The 17730-nt window shown below is 31.8% G+C and overlaps 1 pseudogene; it reads right to left on the bottom strand.

The window, feature by feature from the left end:
* Nucleotides 1–539: 539 nt before the first annotated feature.
* Nucleotides 540–5317, bottom strand: LOC127720866 (uncharacterized; annotated as a pseudogene).
* Nucleotides 5318–17730: the final 12413 nt, after the last annotated feature.

Below are 17730 nucleotides of genomic sequence, written 5' to 3'. Positions count from 1 at the left end.
AAATTAAAACAAGTCATACGATAACAACAAAAAAACAAATGCAAGGCAGCAATAATTGCATATACTGAATGTGGTTATATAACGAAATGCTAAATATCTATATTAGATGAAAATATAAAAAATTTTAAAAGAGTTTTGATTTGAAAATATTGCCATTCTCTAAGTCTGAACTGAAAAGTTTTTGAAACACTAAATATTCACTTGCTTTTAAGGAAAATAAAATAGAAAATTTTTACACAAATATAAATCTGCTACAGATTTGTGAGCTAGAGCATTGATCATAATACAGGAACTGGTTATACATTATACGAGAGGTATTGAGTATACATTACTATGCCAAATGATCTGGTTACATTTTCACAAAGTACATCAAGGATGCCTTAAAATGCTAGTATAGTCTTATCAATTCTTATATCATGATACTAAATTTCATGATTTTTCTTGAATTTTCCTAAATTCTTATAAAACATAATTAAACAGATATCTTAAATTATAGTTACAAATTTCAGTGAAAATACGACTAACTTAAATGCCTCTCACGTTGTTATTTTCCTCAATCTTGTCGTTTAGACATGCCAAAGACAGGAACAACAACTGACTGGTTCATAACATACTCCGGTTCTCATTCTGGTATCTAACACACTGTCTCTCTTCACCACACTAATAACCCAGAATGGTAACATCAAAAAGAAGAAAACTGAAATAAAATATCATTTTAATATTAAAATTTAATATGCTCTTAAAACTATAGGTAATAGAATGTCCAGTCTATTATTTCAATCAAAATGTATACAAATCTGCAATATCTCAAATTAGCTTAATCACTTATTACATGTTTTTTTTTGTTTGCGCGACTGACACTGTATTTAGCATTATAAATTTATTCCATTTAAATAGATGATTTCGATTACTAGCCCATTTCCCTGTACATTTCTGATGATCTATGCTTTAGATATTACTTCACAGAAGAGATGCAACTGTTGAATGATGTGATTCACATAGAGTGATCGTGGGTCAACTGATATTATAACTTATTCATAAAAAAAACTTGAAATTCGTAAGCATCTTCCAATCATACATCCATTGATATACACTGACACATTCCCTGTTGATTTCATTGATAAAAATTACTCTGTTTTTCAGATTTCGTAACACAAAAATTTTCATAACGTTCAATTAGAATCAGTTTTCCATCATAGCCATCTTTTGTTACTGTTTAAAATAAGGTTGATGAAATGTGTGGCATACCGGTTATTTTACAAAAAGTACTCTTTCACCACAATTTGTACACAAGGTATGTCTTCATGCCACTTTCTAAGCTTAAGCATCAATCCTGTGTAATTATATATATAGTGTGTACAATTAAGACCGTTTAATCCAGAGGGTTTATGTCTCAAGACAACTTCTCTTGCAACAGAAGCTTAATATCTATACACATTATCACAAAATGTTATTTTAAAGCTTCCAGCGATCTTCATTTTGTGTTGTCCAAATACACATATAATCCTTACAAAAAAAGAAAATTTGTTCAACTAGTGCAGCCTTAGAAAAAAGTAAAATCACAAAAATACTAAACTCCGAGGAAAAGTCCCTAAACAAATGGCAAAATCAGAAGCTCAAACATATCAAACAAATGGACAACAACTGTCATATTCCTGACTTGGTACAGGCATTTTCTTATGTAGGAAATGGTGGATTGAATCTGGTTTTATAGCTCCAAACTTCTCACTTGTATGACAGAAAAGCTTGAAAAACAGTACTATTAAATGTTACAAAAAAATCTAATTTAAAGTCTAATTTATACAAACATGTTAAAAGGTTCATTAATTCTAAAATCATCTGACCTTTCATTGATTATCATTCCACATCTCCATATCTTTATAATACTGAATTCAAAAATGAAACTTACTAATGCTAATAGCACACACCCAGCTGTACCCGTAACATATCTGGTATAATTCATCTGTGGTATTTTTCTGTAAAAACATACAGAGAATAGAGAATGGCTACATGTATATACAGTATCATATTTTAATTTGTATTGTAATTCAAGTAAGATCAATTAAAGTTGTGTTCATTTCATAATAAAGCTGATTTCTTTTTTCTACTACTTTACATGAACAAATATATCTTCTCAAACTATTAATAGTTTTTCTGAAAAGCATTTTTTTTTCAACCACACTTTACAGGTGGTCTAAAAATTGATTAACATTGAAAACTGCAGAAAAGGTTTAAAACTACTGTAAATTCAGAAATTATTGCGTGCATTATTTGTTATTGTGATTTTGTCATTTAAGACTAAATTGCGATTTTAATTTTTGCAATATTGTCGAAAATCCTGTTTAATTTATATACAAAACTTCAAAATGCAAGTTTAAATTCTTGCGATTATAACCCTGTCGCATTTTTCGCAATATTAAAAACATTGCAATAATTTCCAAATTTACAGTAGCTTGGATAAGAAGAATTAATAGAAATAATTCAAAACTTGTGAAACAACGACTTTTATCAGAACAATTGAATATTTTGGAAATGAAATTTCTTAGCTTTGATAAAAAGCTGAAAATCTATTTTGAAAAGGTGTATTTGAAGATTGGAATGATCTAGCAACATCAAATTCATGCATGATGCTAGCTTTTGTAAATAGAAAATATAAGATAGCTGAAAATTTTACTATCTTCAATAACAATGGAGAACAACCAAAATTTTTATATACATAAATATGAAAATTTACAATAAAGAAATTCCTAAAAAAGCTCAAAAACTTCATGAGAAAAACTTTCACATTCTGCAGCATGTGATGTCAGACCAATATGTACCAAACCTTCTATGAAACAAATAACGCCAAAAACATGGAAGACAAATTCAATTTGTTCAGTCTTGGTACTGGGTTCATCAACATAACAGTAATATGAAACCTGAAATAAAAGTCCTTTACATTATGTATTATAATTAAGGCATGTTCACCAAGTGCTCAGCAGCTTTATCAATAACAAAACATGAAATAAAGGAACACATACATCCATAAACATGCAAAATCCATTCTTATTTATTATGATTTTAACACTTCCAACAAATCAGACTAAAGTTTTTTATAGTAAGAAATTTTATATTAGAAATATTAGAAAAACTGTAAGTTAAGCTCCCACATTTATATTCCTATTCCAATTTCTGTTTCAATACAGCAAGTTGTTAACCTTTGAAATTCGAAAGTTAATGATAAAAATGGCTTACTACTCCTACAAATCGATGTGGAATATAGAAAATCTCAAAATGCATAAGAACTAAAACTAAATTAAGAGGCACACATCGCAATTATATATTCCGCTCATGCTGATGTTAGGGGATGTCTAAAACTTGTAGTGAGGTGAGAGTTTTTTTGTTCTGTGTTGAAGGCCTCAGTGTGACTTTGAGATGAAAAACAGCAATAAAAGCCCTGTTCTTTTGCTTTTTGTGTGGTCTTTTTTTTGAAGTGCACATATTGATTTTGTATCATGGATAGACACCCAATATCTTTTGTGTTTAAGCTGATAAGTATCTGATAGTTCCATGCATTCCCTCTTCTGTAGAAAAATATAGATTTAAGTCAAGATAATTAGATCTACCATAATGTATAATGGCTTACATCCAGGTCATTTGGACTCTGGTGCATGATGTCTCATTGACAATAAGCCAACATCTCTTTATTTTAATATTGTTATCATAAAAAAACATTGGGAATTTGAACTGCTATATTATCATTATTATAGTAGTAATACATGTATAACCTTTTACTTAATTTATATGTAAGGTCTGTGTTTTTCTGCATATGTTGTCTGGTTTTATTCACCAATAAGACGTGAAGCTTTTAAAAATATGTTCTTTTCATAAACTAAACCAATAAACCATATCAATTAATTTTACAAACACTATATATAATCATGATAACAATGATTATACCAAAACAAATACTGAATTACTTTCATATAATCATTATTTGGGAAGTTGAACTGCTCTCAAAAGATTTTGTAATATAACCTCACTTATTGCGATCATGGTGAAGACTATTGATACAATGAGAAGTTGAAATAATGGCTGGATACACCATCGTGTCGTCTTCTTAAGAACCAGTACATAAAACTGGGCACCAGTAAGGCCAATGAAAAGATGGCAAACAATATAAATCAGGAACAAATAAAAATAAAATCAGTATTTAGAAAATCATTACATAGGAATCTTCAACATGTCATTTGATATATCAATTTTTAGGAAGAAATCAATTCTTTAATGATTTATCAAGAGTAGACATTTACTTTAAAGGGGCACTAGCTACGAGATACATTTTGTTCAATCATTAATGAAAGTTAAATAGTGAAATAATTATTCGCTTTTAGCCGCCAGTATATGGTTCAATTTTGTCAAAATAAGCTAAGAAACATTGATGATAAATTATTCACATGCAAATGAATAATTCGACCTCATTGAATCCATATTCATGTGAACTTCAATTTAACCCCATAAGCTAGAGATGGATAACGCCTGAATCGTCCGCGTAAAGTTATCTAAAGGAAAAGAATGTCAACTTTGAAAGTGAAACAAAGGTAAATCATTTGATTGACTGATACGATTCACAAAAAATCATTCTTATATATGTAAAAACGATGAAACACATATATTTTAAATCTATGATATTAAATAAAACAGACCTAGAAAAATTCAATTGCAAAAGTGTGCTTAATCTATTTATTTATATATTTATGTTTACATCGCTTATATGGTCATCGGATGACATTGGAGGTCAACTTGATAGTTAATTAGATGGCGTCTAGACTAAAATACACACGAAACGAAGCTCCAATTTATCAAGTCTATGCCCTGTAAATTGTTTATTTTACACTTTCAATAGTTTGAATAGATGTTTTACATTGTTATAAATCAAATATGAGAATGAATTTGAGTCAAATCGGTGAACATGAACTTGACAGCTAGTGCGCCTTTAATAGATGATTTATGACAGATATGTACTACAATTCAAATCTGCATGTCTGTCACAATGAATAAATGAATGGAATAGTCATTTTAAAATTTGTCTAAAACTAGAAAATATGAATACATCAATTGTGTACATTTTCTGACGATAAAAACATTAGTTAAGCATGGTAATTCATAAAATCTTAGTAATTTTTACATGTTTTCTAATTTGTTTGCTGTCAACTAGAATCCTTGAATTATTAGACAATACATAAATGTTATTAGCCACTTACGCTTTCTTTCTGTTGTCTCTTGGAAACCATCTCATTAGATGGTAATCAAAGTGGGGCCAAAAATATTGCCACATTTCTGCTAATTGCTATTTGATTGTTTACACTGAAAAAAAATTATATTAAATGAATCATCAGACATGGACAATAGTTATAAGTACAAAGGCTCAAATCAAAGTACACTGTGTTATAATACATAAAACATATTATGACTGGTAACTCTAATATCAATACATTGTAGGTTGTATACAAATGCAGTGTTCAATCTAGGATTTCAAAAGGGCAGGGAGCCAATAATGAAAAAGGCATTTTAGCACGATGAATGATATTTCAAAAAGGGCATGGTGGATTTAGGCTCACGATATTTTGAACCTTTGGATAACACATTTCGCAGGGAAGTGTTATCGACAATGTTGAGGTCACCGGTATAAGCCGGATTATATGTGAATTAGGAACTAGCACAGGTGCAATCAGTCGTCAATATTGAGATCCTTCAAAACGTGTTTGTAATTGAAAATTTTAGTTGCAATAGGTTTGGTATAGGTATAAGAAATGATTGGTACAGACTGATCTTTAAAATATGGAGGTATTTTTTACTGAACTAGTTTATGATGAAGGATGTTGCTTAAGTTGACGCCATCGAGACCTTTGTTGGCAAAGGAAAGTTTGAGAAAATATCTTTTCTCTTTTTCATCTTTTTCAATGCGAACTGGTTTAAAAAGTTTGTGACTTGCAATATCCGAAATGATAGCTGTAAGTTTGTATTGGTTTGAATGGGGGTTTATAACAGTGGTTTCTAAACATAAATTGAACAGATAATGAAGTTTTTGAAAGGGGTAATAAATAAAGTTTCGTGTAATTGTGATGAATACCTAACGGCTTTTGTATAAATGGCAGCAAGTGATTAATAGAGACATCATGCAGAATAGGTGATGTATAATGACGATGACCATGAATGAGTCTACGTCGAGGAGTAGGTTTGAAAATATTCATCAAATTCACCGAGCTACAGGAAGGACTAGATAGAATACCTATACCATCAATTTTGTCATTGCAACCATATGGTGTCGCAGTTCCCAATTGTCGAATCCAGTAGTCCTCTTTTTGTCTACGGAGAGGCGTTGCAAGATGAGAATTGTTAGTCCTGTGGTATATTTTTTCGATAATGCGAACTGTCATAGAAACGATGGAATGATCAGGCTGATTAAAATGCTAGTAAAGTATGGCGCTTGCATTCAGGTTGATGTCTGATCTATGGCCACACATACGTTTGTTTAGCCGTCCTTTCGTTTCACCGACGTATACCAATCCGCAAAGGTTACACTCTAATCCGTAGACGACATTTGTAGATTTACAATTCAGATCATCGTAACTTCTGGTAATCTATGACAAAATTCAAATTCAAGGGACCATGACTACAGGTACAGAGATAAATCACCCCTCAGGAAATGACAAATGCTAAAGCTAATACAACTGTATACTTATGTCATTGACTAGTCACAATTGGTTAATTCCCTTGAAAATAACCTGAACACATACTTAAACATGTAAATTATTCAAAATGGTCAGATTCAAAAGACCATGACTGACGGGGTGGGGCTATTGAAATCTCCTTGAAAATGGGAAGTTCTAATACTAGTACTAATACAACTGCATACCAAATATCATCGACTATCAGTGGTTAAACAGACTTAATTAGAAATTTTGACATGTTAATAAAGAAAAGTCAATAGAACATGAGTGAGGAAAAAGTAAAATCACAAAAATACTGAACTCAGAGGAAAATTCAAAAGGAAAGTCCCTAATCAAATGGCAACATCAAAAGCTCAAACACATCAAACGTATGGATAACAACTGTCGTATTCCCGACTTGTTACAGGCATTTTCTTATTTAGAAAACGGTGAAACATAACACTCTCCATGATAATTATGATGCCCTGTTCTTCTGCAACTGCACACCAAATATTATTGACTTACCACTAGTAATTCCCCTGAAATTGATCTTACCACCATCTTTATCAAGTAAACTAAGAAAGAGTTTTAAAGTCAACAGACCATGATCGATTGAGCGGGCTAAATAATTTCCAGGGAAATAATATGTCACAGTTCTTATACAATTGTGTTACATACCACTAGTGGTTTCTCTTAAACTTGCCATAATCGCAAACTAATACTCTGTTGATGCTGAAATCTCTGAAAAAAAGCACACATAAATCTCACTTTTTAAAAAACAAAATTGGCCTTCATGTACCATGTGTAGATATAAAATGAGATGCATACAGTTTATTTGTGTTTAAGAAAATAAATACATAGGAAAAACTTTGAACTAGATAGCAGCTTTCATATCTTTTTTTTTCTTTCTTCCTTTTTATTATAAATCTTTATGGATTGTTATGAAGTTTGAATAAAAGCTTATCTACAAGATCAAGATATAGCATCTGAAGAAAGGTTTGATTTTTAAAAGCACATATGTATTTTAGGAAAAAAAATGTACTTACTTTTTACATTGATGGCAGCAATCGCAGTTGAAACACAGGGTTCCGTGGAACCCTTTGCGAATATTTTAGAATTCAACATTATAGTGATGCTAAAGAATGATATATTACATAATATTATTGGAAAATTAATCACCTTTTAAACTAATACAGTTGTTACCACTTCACAGTATGAAAGAACTAAAAAAAAAATATTATATAACTACCTTTTTTTCTTATTTTTTTTTTAATCCGCAATATGTAATTTTTCTTCCTTATTTATTATATGATTAGTGTCTCATAAGTCAGTATTTATGGCTGGATACTGATTGTTTTGTGTGTAAATAGTTTAAATGCAGATGTTTTATGGCAATCAATATGTGACACTTTAAGAAATAAATTTCTGATTATTATTATCATTATTGCCATTCCTGCAATATATGTATATTGTGCAATGACTGTTTCTATTATGACACTGATGATTTACTACTCATTGTGATAATTTCTATGCTTTGAGCTGCATTGCTTTTGAAAAAGTATTGATTTATTTTATAAATCCGCTTTTAGTTGCCTGTGACAAAATAAGATGCCTTTGAAAAAGGGATTAGCAGGTATTTATATGATATTATATAACTTGTCACTGATTGCGTTTGTGTTTTAATTTTGTTTTCTGACGATTGAATTAGCATTACAAAATGTCATCGAAGTTAATGCATTTGCTGATTTTCTTGTGTTGTTTGAATGGTAAGTTCATCATTTTGAATTGAGAAATATTTCTTTCATGCATGCATACTCTATACTCATTTTAACATGGGTAGGAATTTTATTTGTCAATATCTAAATACCGAGCGTAAAAAGAAAAATCATAAAAATACTAAACTCCGAGGAAAATTTAAAACGGAAAGTCCCTAATCAAATGGCAAAATCAAAAGCTCTTACACATCAAACGAATGGATTAAACAACTGTCATATTCTTTTCTTACGTAGAAATTGGTGGGTTGAACCTGGTTTTATAGAGCTAAACATCTCACTTGTATTACAGTCGCATCAAATTCTATTATATTGACATTGATGCGTGAACAAAACAAACAGTCATAATGGGTAAAGGTCAAAGTTAGGGACCCAGCAGTCAACATTGTGTTATAATCTTAATCACAATAAAAACAAATAAAAATAAGCGAGGTATAAAATGTTGACAAATATAATGCCTACCCATGTTAAAAAAAACACAGAGCATGGCATGATCGAATTATTTCGATTCTAATAGGAATATTATGAACTTTTGTACCTCGAAGTGGACCTATAATACACGCTCAAAATGTCGCCATTCGATTTAAAGAACTATAAACGTTATAAAAAATCGACATTTTAACAATGAAAAAAGAACAGACACATTTAAACTTACTTTTATAATGTTTTTATTTAATTTCCTAGCGAACAACACCAACAAAAATGTCCATTTTGATCTCTGGCGTTGTTCAAAACTCATCTGACGTAAATTTTAAATTGTGACGTCAATAACGTGCAGCCCATGTTTTATTGGAATGATAACATGGCTTTGTATCCAAAACTAAAGAAGAACGTCGTATTAGAATTATCTATAGTCATTATTTGGTGGTGTTTAACGATTCAGAAAACCAAAGAGTTTATATAGAGAAAAATAGAAAAAAGAGCTTTAGACTCTGTATGAATACAGGTTTTTTTCTAGATTTTTTATTCGTATGCAAAAAGATATCGTTAAAAACCGAAACATGTGCAGCTGATTATGAATATCAAATCAACTAATAGTAATAAAAAAAGTGCAGACAAATATTTCAATTTAGTTAAACAAGACTTATCGAAAACGCATAGGTAGCTGTCATACCAATCAAATGTTGATATTAGAGCTAATTTCCTAAAGCTTGTAGAGTAAAACTTTGGTTGGCTTGCTTGCTTTGTTTGTATAAACATTTACCAAAGCTTTGTAATAAAGATTGACATTTTCAAACAATACATATAGACATAGTTAAACCTGTAAGTATTATGTTTAAACTTGATTAGAAGTTATTCCAATTACAATTGTACAATATACAAACAAAGCAAGCAAGCTAATCAAAGTCTTGCTATACAGGCATTTGGAAATTAGCTCTCTAACACTCAAATGTGTGACATTGACAATGAAATGATAATGCGTTTTTATCTTTTTATGATAATATCTTAGGAGTGGTTCTAAAATTCAGCAAAGATGAAGTAGCTCTTGCGTTTTGTACAGCAGAGATAAATGAAGCTAAGTCAGTTTATGGGAGAGTTCTTACTGCAAAATGAAAATGTTCGACTTCAGGAAAAAAGTGTAAAGATATTTGTAAAGAAATAGGTCCAACGTTAGTATACTTAAGACTTTTGATGTATAGTAATAATGAAGAATTAGGGTTTTTGACAATTATTTTAATTGAATTAATTGTTTTTCTAAAAGCAAAACTTTACAGATTTACTTTCTTGTTCCGAAGCTTTTTTTCAGCGGATATAGGGTACCTATCTTATATACATAGATTATAGATTACCTTACAGTAGATGTATTTTGTTTAAACATATTTATTTATAGTGAATTAGGAAACAAGTTATTGTAACTTATATCAATCCCTTTCCACTTTGCGGGTGCGAGTGCTGCCTTGTAGAAGCATTAGCCTGCTCTTTTTCGAAATCTACAAGGGTGTCTTTTACGTGCAAATGAAATGGCTCTCTCTTAACACGGGTCAACCATTTATCGTCCCCTTCCGACGGACTATCATCGTTTCTCATGACCATTCTCGCAAATGGTGTCAAGGGAGAGCCGAAAATTCAGTCCCTGAAATTTTCTCCCCAGAACGGGGATCGAACCAGGAACCTTTGTGTTGGTTGCTGTATTTGGCAATACCTTGTGGAATTTGGGTCGTCAGTGCTTTCCAAATTCGTACTTTACTTTGGTCTTTTTAACTTGTTTGATTCGAGCGTCACTGGTGAGTCTTTTGTAGACGAAACGCGCGTCTTGTGTACAAAAAAGTGAAATAGAAACACTTAATCAGTCTAATGCGTATACAACTGAATACCAATTATAATTACTAGTATTATTACTTTTATGCAGGAATTGAACATGTAAAATTAACCCAACAATCGCGAAATAAAGTATCACGACATAAGCAGACAACCTCTTTTTGGTAATCTTTTATGCTAAGTATAAGTTCTGTCGTTCTTATGACTCGAGATTCCAATTAAAATTAGGAGACTTTCAAAAAATCTGGCAAATTGAAATGCTAATACAAATGCATGCTAAATAACTTTGAATGATTTCATAGTTTACATATTAAATTCAACATTTGCATTATACTATCAGATTCCATAAAGGCTCAATTTATTACTCTATGTCAACAATTTACTCTATTCCTAAAATGCATATCAACTATCATTGACGAACTAATAGTGGTTCATCTGACAGATGTTTATAGGCTGTTCGTGATTTAAAAATGTCAATTTAATCACTATTATTTAAGATATGGACATGTAAAACTTTCCAAAACATCAAGTAAGTATCAAAATATAATTGACAACTTCTTTTCATAATTTCTTAGGTGTATTATAAATTCTTCCATTCTTGTGACATGCGGTTTTCAGGATGGCAAATAAAATTATGAGAATTTCAATAAATTTGGCAGTTGGATAGAAAAAAAGCTCGCTATAAGATAAAACATAATGTTGCATATCTAAAATTATATATACTGGCCTTTTGATTGAGTTAAGCCGTTTCAATTGATATTTTATAGTGTGTCTTTCTATGTTGTGATTTTACACTATTGTTTCAGATAAGGGTGAAGGTTGGTGCCTATTAAAACGTTTAAAGCCGCTGCATTTGTTTGCACCTGTCCTAAGTCAGGAACCTGATGTGCAGTGGTTGTCGTTTGTTGATGTTGTTCATAATTGTTTGTCGTTTGTCGTTTTTTATATAGATTAGACCGTTGGTTTTCCTGTTTGAATGGTGTTACACTAGTCATTTTTGCAGGCCCTTTATAGCTTGATGTTCGATGAGAGCAAATGCTTCGTGTTGAAGACCATACTTTGACATATTGTGACTTGGATTGAGAGTTGTCTCATTGACACTCATAATACATCTTATGAGGCTGGCTTCATACAGGAACTACTTAGGGAGAAAGAAAAGAAGTTAGCGATATCCTTTAACTTTACTTTCCGCTATATAGATGGTGTTCTCTTACTAGATAATTCAAAATTTGATGACTACGATAAACGCATCTATCCCGTCGAACTAGAGAAAGGATATAACAGATACAGTTGAGTTTGCCTCATATCTTGACTTACATTTAGAAATTGACAATGAGGGTCGGTTGAAAACAAAACTTAACGACAAAAGTGATGATTTCAGCTTCCCAATTGCGAACTTTCCATTTCTATGAAGCAACATTCCAGCAGCGCCTGCATACGGAGTATATATCTCCCAATTGATACGATATTCCCGGCTTGTATTTCCTATCATGATTTCCTTCATAGAGGGTTGCTGCTCACAAGGAAGCTATCACACCAAGAGTTCCAAATGGTGAAGTTGAAATCATTCCTTAATAAATTTTACGGACGCCATCACAAGTTGGTTGACCGTAACGGAATATCTGTTTGACAGATGATATCGGATATGTTCCTTATGTCGTAAATACAATCTCGTTCCAATTTCACGAAAATGACGTACCGAATTAGACTATTTACCGGGTTTGTAATAACACGAGTAACACGACAGGTGCCACATGTGGAGCAGGATCTGTTTTCCATTCCGGAGCACCTGAGATCATCCCCATTTTTTCTGTGGTGTTCGTGTTGCTTAGTCTTTGGTTTTCTCTGTTGTGTGTTGTGTACTGTTGTTTGTCTTTTTGTCATTTTCTTTTTAGCCATGGCGTTGTCAGTTTGTTTTCGATCTATCAGTTTGAATGTCCCTCTGGTATCTTTTGCCCCTCTTCTTATATTTATTTACAATTGTAATGCACGTTTCATAATCATATGAGCTAAAGGTGTTATTATAGTGAATGTTATTTATTTTTTAGATACAATTGTTTTGAAGCCGTTGCCATCTTCGACAAGTCCGCTTTTAAATACCCTGCATCGTTTCGATTTCGGTTAGCTGGTTGCGATCTGACAAGTTGTGGACCAAACTATTGCTGCTGTGGAAAATAGATATTTAAGGATTCAACACACCGTGACCGAAAACACACTATCATAAAAATGTATCGATCTTTTCTGCAATCTGCAATTAAATATATCGAACATGTTAACAAATATTAATTGGATCCTCTGCATGGAACTTTCGAAAGATATCCATACCAACAAGGATTTGATATGCGATATACAGTGGAAAACCATATAGAGCAGGATGTACTGATCCTTTAGGGGCGCCTAAGATCACCCCTCAGTTTTGGCAATAATGTTTTAGTGGGGTTCTTGTTGCTCAGTCAGTTTTTCTATGTTGTGTTTTATGTACTGTTGTTTGTCTGTTTGTCTTTTATTTTTTAGCCCTTTGGGTTGTCGGTTTATTTTCGAATTATGAGTTTGAATGTCCGTTTGGTATATTTGCTTCTCGTTTAACTGATAAATTACGATGCCAAGAACGCTAAATTAAAAATAAATACGGACTTTTGATTTCAGTACAATAATGCAGTTCGATACATTTAGTTATTTCGGAACTATCTGACAGTCTTGATTTAAGGCCTAATTAATTTAATTTTGGATAAAATAAGAATTGCGCTAAAGGTAAATGTGACACACCCACACACTAAATAACAAATCATACAAAAGACAAAAAGTCATCGATGTAACAGCGTTTAGTTTTTAACAAGATATACAGATATACACACGATATGTTCAGTCTGAAAAATAGTTTTGAATAAATCAAACCGAGACTAATAGCAAACTGTCATCAACACCAAATACTTTAAATGACAACAGGTTAGTTTTAAGATAATGAATTAAAATTGTCAATCGGCAATCCTCGGGTGAATCCACTACTCTCCTTCTATCAGTACGGAGTCGGCATAGTTGTGGCGAATGTTGATGTTGTCTTTCATTCGTATGCTGGTAGCTGTACTCTACAGTAACATTATACCAGTAGTACAAGGATACACAATCTTGTGCAATGCCCAAATCAAATTTGTATCAAATTCAGTGAAAGAACATTGATTTTAAGTCTTGTCTTAAACAATTAATTAGCGCAATAATGTTCATAATCTTACAGTAACAGTCGCAATTATTGAACAACAATTAACAATATAATTCTAACATTTTAAGCTAAACTAGAGACTCCAATGAGCATGACTGGTCTTTCATCCGGCCAAAACACGATATATTGATTCATTAAAAGTAAAAATCAGGATCAAAATAATTCACTTGCAAAATCTTCTTATCTTTAACCAAACCCTTAACCTACATGTAGGCGACGACAACAGAATTCAAGATCTCTACGTGTCGCTTATCAGATATTTTCGTCGCAAAATCGACAAGAAAAATCGACCTTTTAATGGCATTAACTCTGATTAAGAAAAGTTAGATAAATTTGACAGATTAATTGGATATCTTGACATTAAGTGCGCTTGTTTTGCTAGTCTGTCATTTTTCATCAGTAATGCTCTGTTCTTCAGAGGTACCTAGTGATTTGGGCATTTTCAGTTAGAAAGCAGAAATATTTTGGATAAACCTTCAATTTTTTGTATTTTGGACAACAGGGTACAGGATTTGGATATTGTTTTCATTGTTTTTACACTGAATTTTTAGTTTTTCTATTTGTATACCACATAATTAACACTACTAAGTTTGTTATACTAGTACCTTGTTTTATCAACTATGATACCATTCCTAATTTTACTATGCATACTTTAAAACTAATGATATAAAAGAAAATGCAAATAAGAATAGTGATTTTTGAATTCCTTTCTCTATCTATTTTATGCCAAAGGTTGGCTACTTTTCTTAATCATTTCAAAAAAAAGTAAAAAATACTGAACACCGATGAAAATTCAAAAAGGAAAGTCCCTAATCAAATGGCAAAATAATAAGCTCAAACAGAGCAAACGAATGGATAACAACTGTCATATTCCGGACTTGGTACCTGCATTTTCTCACGTAGAATATAGTGGATTAAACGTGGTTTTATAGCTAGCTAAACCTCTCACTTGTATGACAGTTGCATCAAATTCAAACCAATTATGTTCTCAAAGCGTATTTCCATCTTAACTACAATTCATAGTATCACAGCGTCATGTGTCCATAATGATGTTCTTACAAAATTATGATCTATTATGGCTTATTCAGAAAATATGACAAGAGATTAAAACCTTTAAATTGCTAATGACCCCAATTTTGATATAATAATTCCATACACAAATAAATTTGACCAATTGCTTATACATGTAGTATCTCTGAAACAGAACTAATCATAAAGAGATCATGGTCAAATAAACACTGCCAGACGGACATTTATGTCTTGAAAACATTCAAATATAATTGACCTATTGCTCTTAGAATCTGCGAAACATACTTAACTATGAAAACTAGACATTGACCAATGAACCATGAAAATGCGTTCAAGCTCAGACCCTGCCAGACAGATATGTTAAACATATATAGCACGCCTTTTAACAATTAGCGTATTTAGTTCACGAAAAGCGTAACTTTAAGTGGATTAAATATGTTAATGAGTAAGACGTGACTATATAGTATGTATGGGCCTTTGTTAGTCTTGTATGATTTTTAATTTTAGTTCATTCATATATTTCGGAGTTTGGCATGACGTCCATTATCTCTAAACTAGTACACATTTTTGTTTAGAGGCCAGCTGAATCACGCCTCCGGGTGCGGGATTTTCTCGCTGTATTGAAGACCCATTGGTGGCCTTCGGCTGTTTTCTGCTCCTTGGTCTGGTTGTTGTCTCTTTGACACGTTCCATATTTCCATTCTCAATTTTATGTGTAACATTAATGGGCGATGACACGTGCCAAAGGTTAAACTTAACTGTACTTTTCTTTAATTGAATAGGTCAATCAAATTGTAGCACGTCTATGACAAAACATCTCTTATTTTCAGAAAATGAACTCTTCTTATCAGGATTTGATTTAATGATAAATGTACAGGTAAATAAATTGTTGCCGTAATACTTTCATCAAGATTTGAAGACCAGAGAGCGATGTACGTGTTATTGAAGTGCCATCACCTCCCCAATTCATAGGCGAAAACTCTTTAGGGGATAGATGCAAATTTATAATTTATTGTAAAGTTATTCTGCCTTTCAAACCACCATGAAAACGCTCGATTTATAGATGAATTTTTGATTGCGTAAGGTCAAGATATAAATACTTTAAGCATGCTCAATTCACGGAGATATACCTTTAAAAAGTGGAGGAAATGAAATGACTAAATCCAGTGACATTTGTTTTTAATATATATTTTGAAACGATACAAACAAGTGTCCACCAATTTATCATTATCGCCTCTTCGTTTATAGACCAGGTTATTCCTTGTGCATTATTTGTTTCAAGAATAGGAAACATTTCTTATTTAGGGTAAGGTTTACAAGTTTGGCTAGTGTTAGGGTAAACCTCCACCCACCCCTTTCCCGAATTTATTTTTGATACATTGTTTTATATGCATTTTTAAAAATTTATTAGGACATTTTATGGTCATTGATTTCATAATTTACTAGGCCAAGGAGGCGGAGCTAAAGTGAAATAGTAACTTCTGAGATGGAAGTTAGAGGACTGGTAAAAACTTCTCCCATTCTTTGCTTTTCCTATGACAATCGACACACGTCCGTCGGGACTGGAGAGTGCAATAACTAACAAATCATTCAGTTAACGCACTCCTCCAAAAAAAACCAAAGTTAACTCACTCGAAGATCAAAGTAAAAACTACCATTCATGTTACAAGTACACCTTACAATCATTCCAAGCATAAAATAATGTTGACCTATTGCTTATAGTACTAGCAATAATGGACCAAACCACAAAATTTTAGTATTGACCAACGAATCATAAAAAAGTTAGGCCAAGGTCATATGAAGACAATAGACCAGACATATACAACCATTTAATACACCAAATATAGTATATTTATATATATATATCGCTAATTGTATCTGAGAACCACATCGATCTCATTAAATTCACAATATAACATGAAATTAGTCATGGTCAGATGAAACTTATCAGCTGACGAACATGCTTACCTTACAATCAGTCCATTTTCCAAAGATAATTGACCCATCGCTTATAGTAGCTGATATATATATTTAATGGACCATAAAACCTAAACTTTAATCATGTATCCCTGAAATGAGGTTAAGGTCAGGTGAACTCTCGATGAAATACATTTAGACCTTGCATTACAATTTATTCATTATTGTACTATTATATGAAAAATTGTCATGACTAAAAAAAAACTGTAGCTTTTTTTTTGCAGTTACTGAGGTCAAGGACAAAGGACATGTGATAACAACAGGTATCTTTATCAAAGGTACTGAAATATGATATAATAGTATGACAATAAAAATAAAATTTCTCTATACAGAGTTCTAAATGTCGCTGTATCAGCATCCATATGTCTCGCATCTATGTCTTTTGTCACAAAGCTAAAGATCTTTTATTACACATTTGTTTGTTTTTATAGTGATGAAGATAATCAATTTAACACAGTATTGACTGCTGTACACTTATTTTTGACATTTTTACCTATTGTGTCTGGTTGTTTTGTTCACACATCATTGTCAATTTGATGTAATTTAATGCGACTGTCATCAAGTGAAAGATTTAACTAGCTATAAAACCAGGTTTAATCCACCATTTTCTACATAAGGAAAATGCCTGTACCAAGTCAGAAATATGAAAGTTGTTATCCATTCGTTTGATGAGTTTAAGCTTTTGATTTTGCCATTTGACTAGGGACTTTCCGTTTTGAATATTCCTCGGAGTTTGGTATTTTTGTTATTACTTTTTATATGATAACTCTAACAGTCAAGTCAC

Source organism: Mytilus californianus, unplaced genomic scaffold, assembly GCF_021869535.1.
Source record: "Mytilus californianus isolate M0D057914Y unplaced genomic scaffold, xbMytCali1.0.p SCAF_11, whole genome shotgun sequence".
Lineage (NCBI taxonomy): Eukaryota > Metazoa > Mollusca > Bivalvia > Mytilida > Mytilidae > Mytilus > Mytilus californianus.
This window is presented reverse-complemented; position numbering and strand designations above follow the sequence as displayed.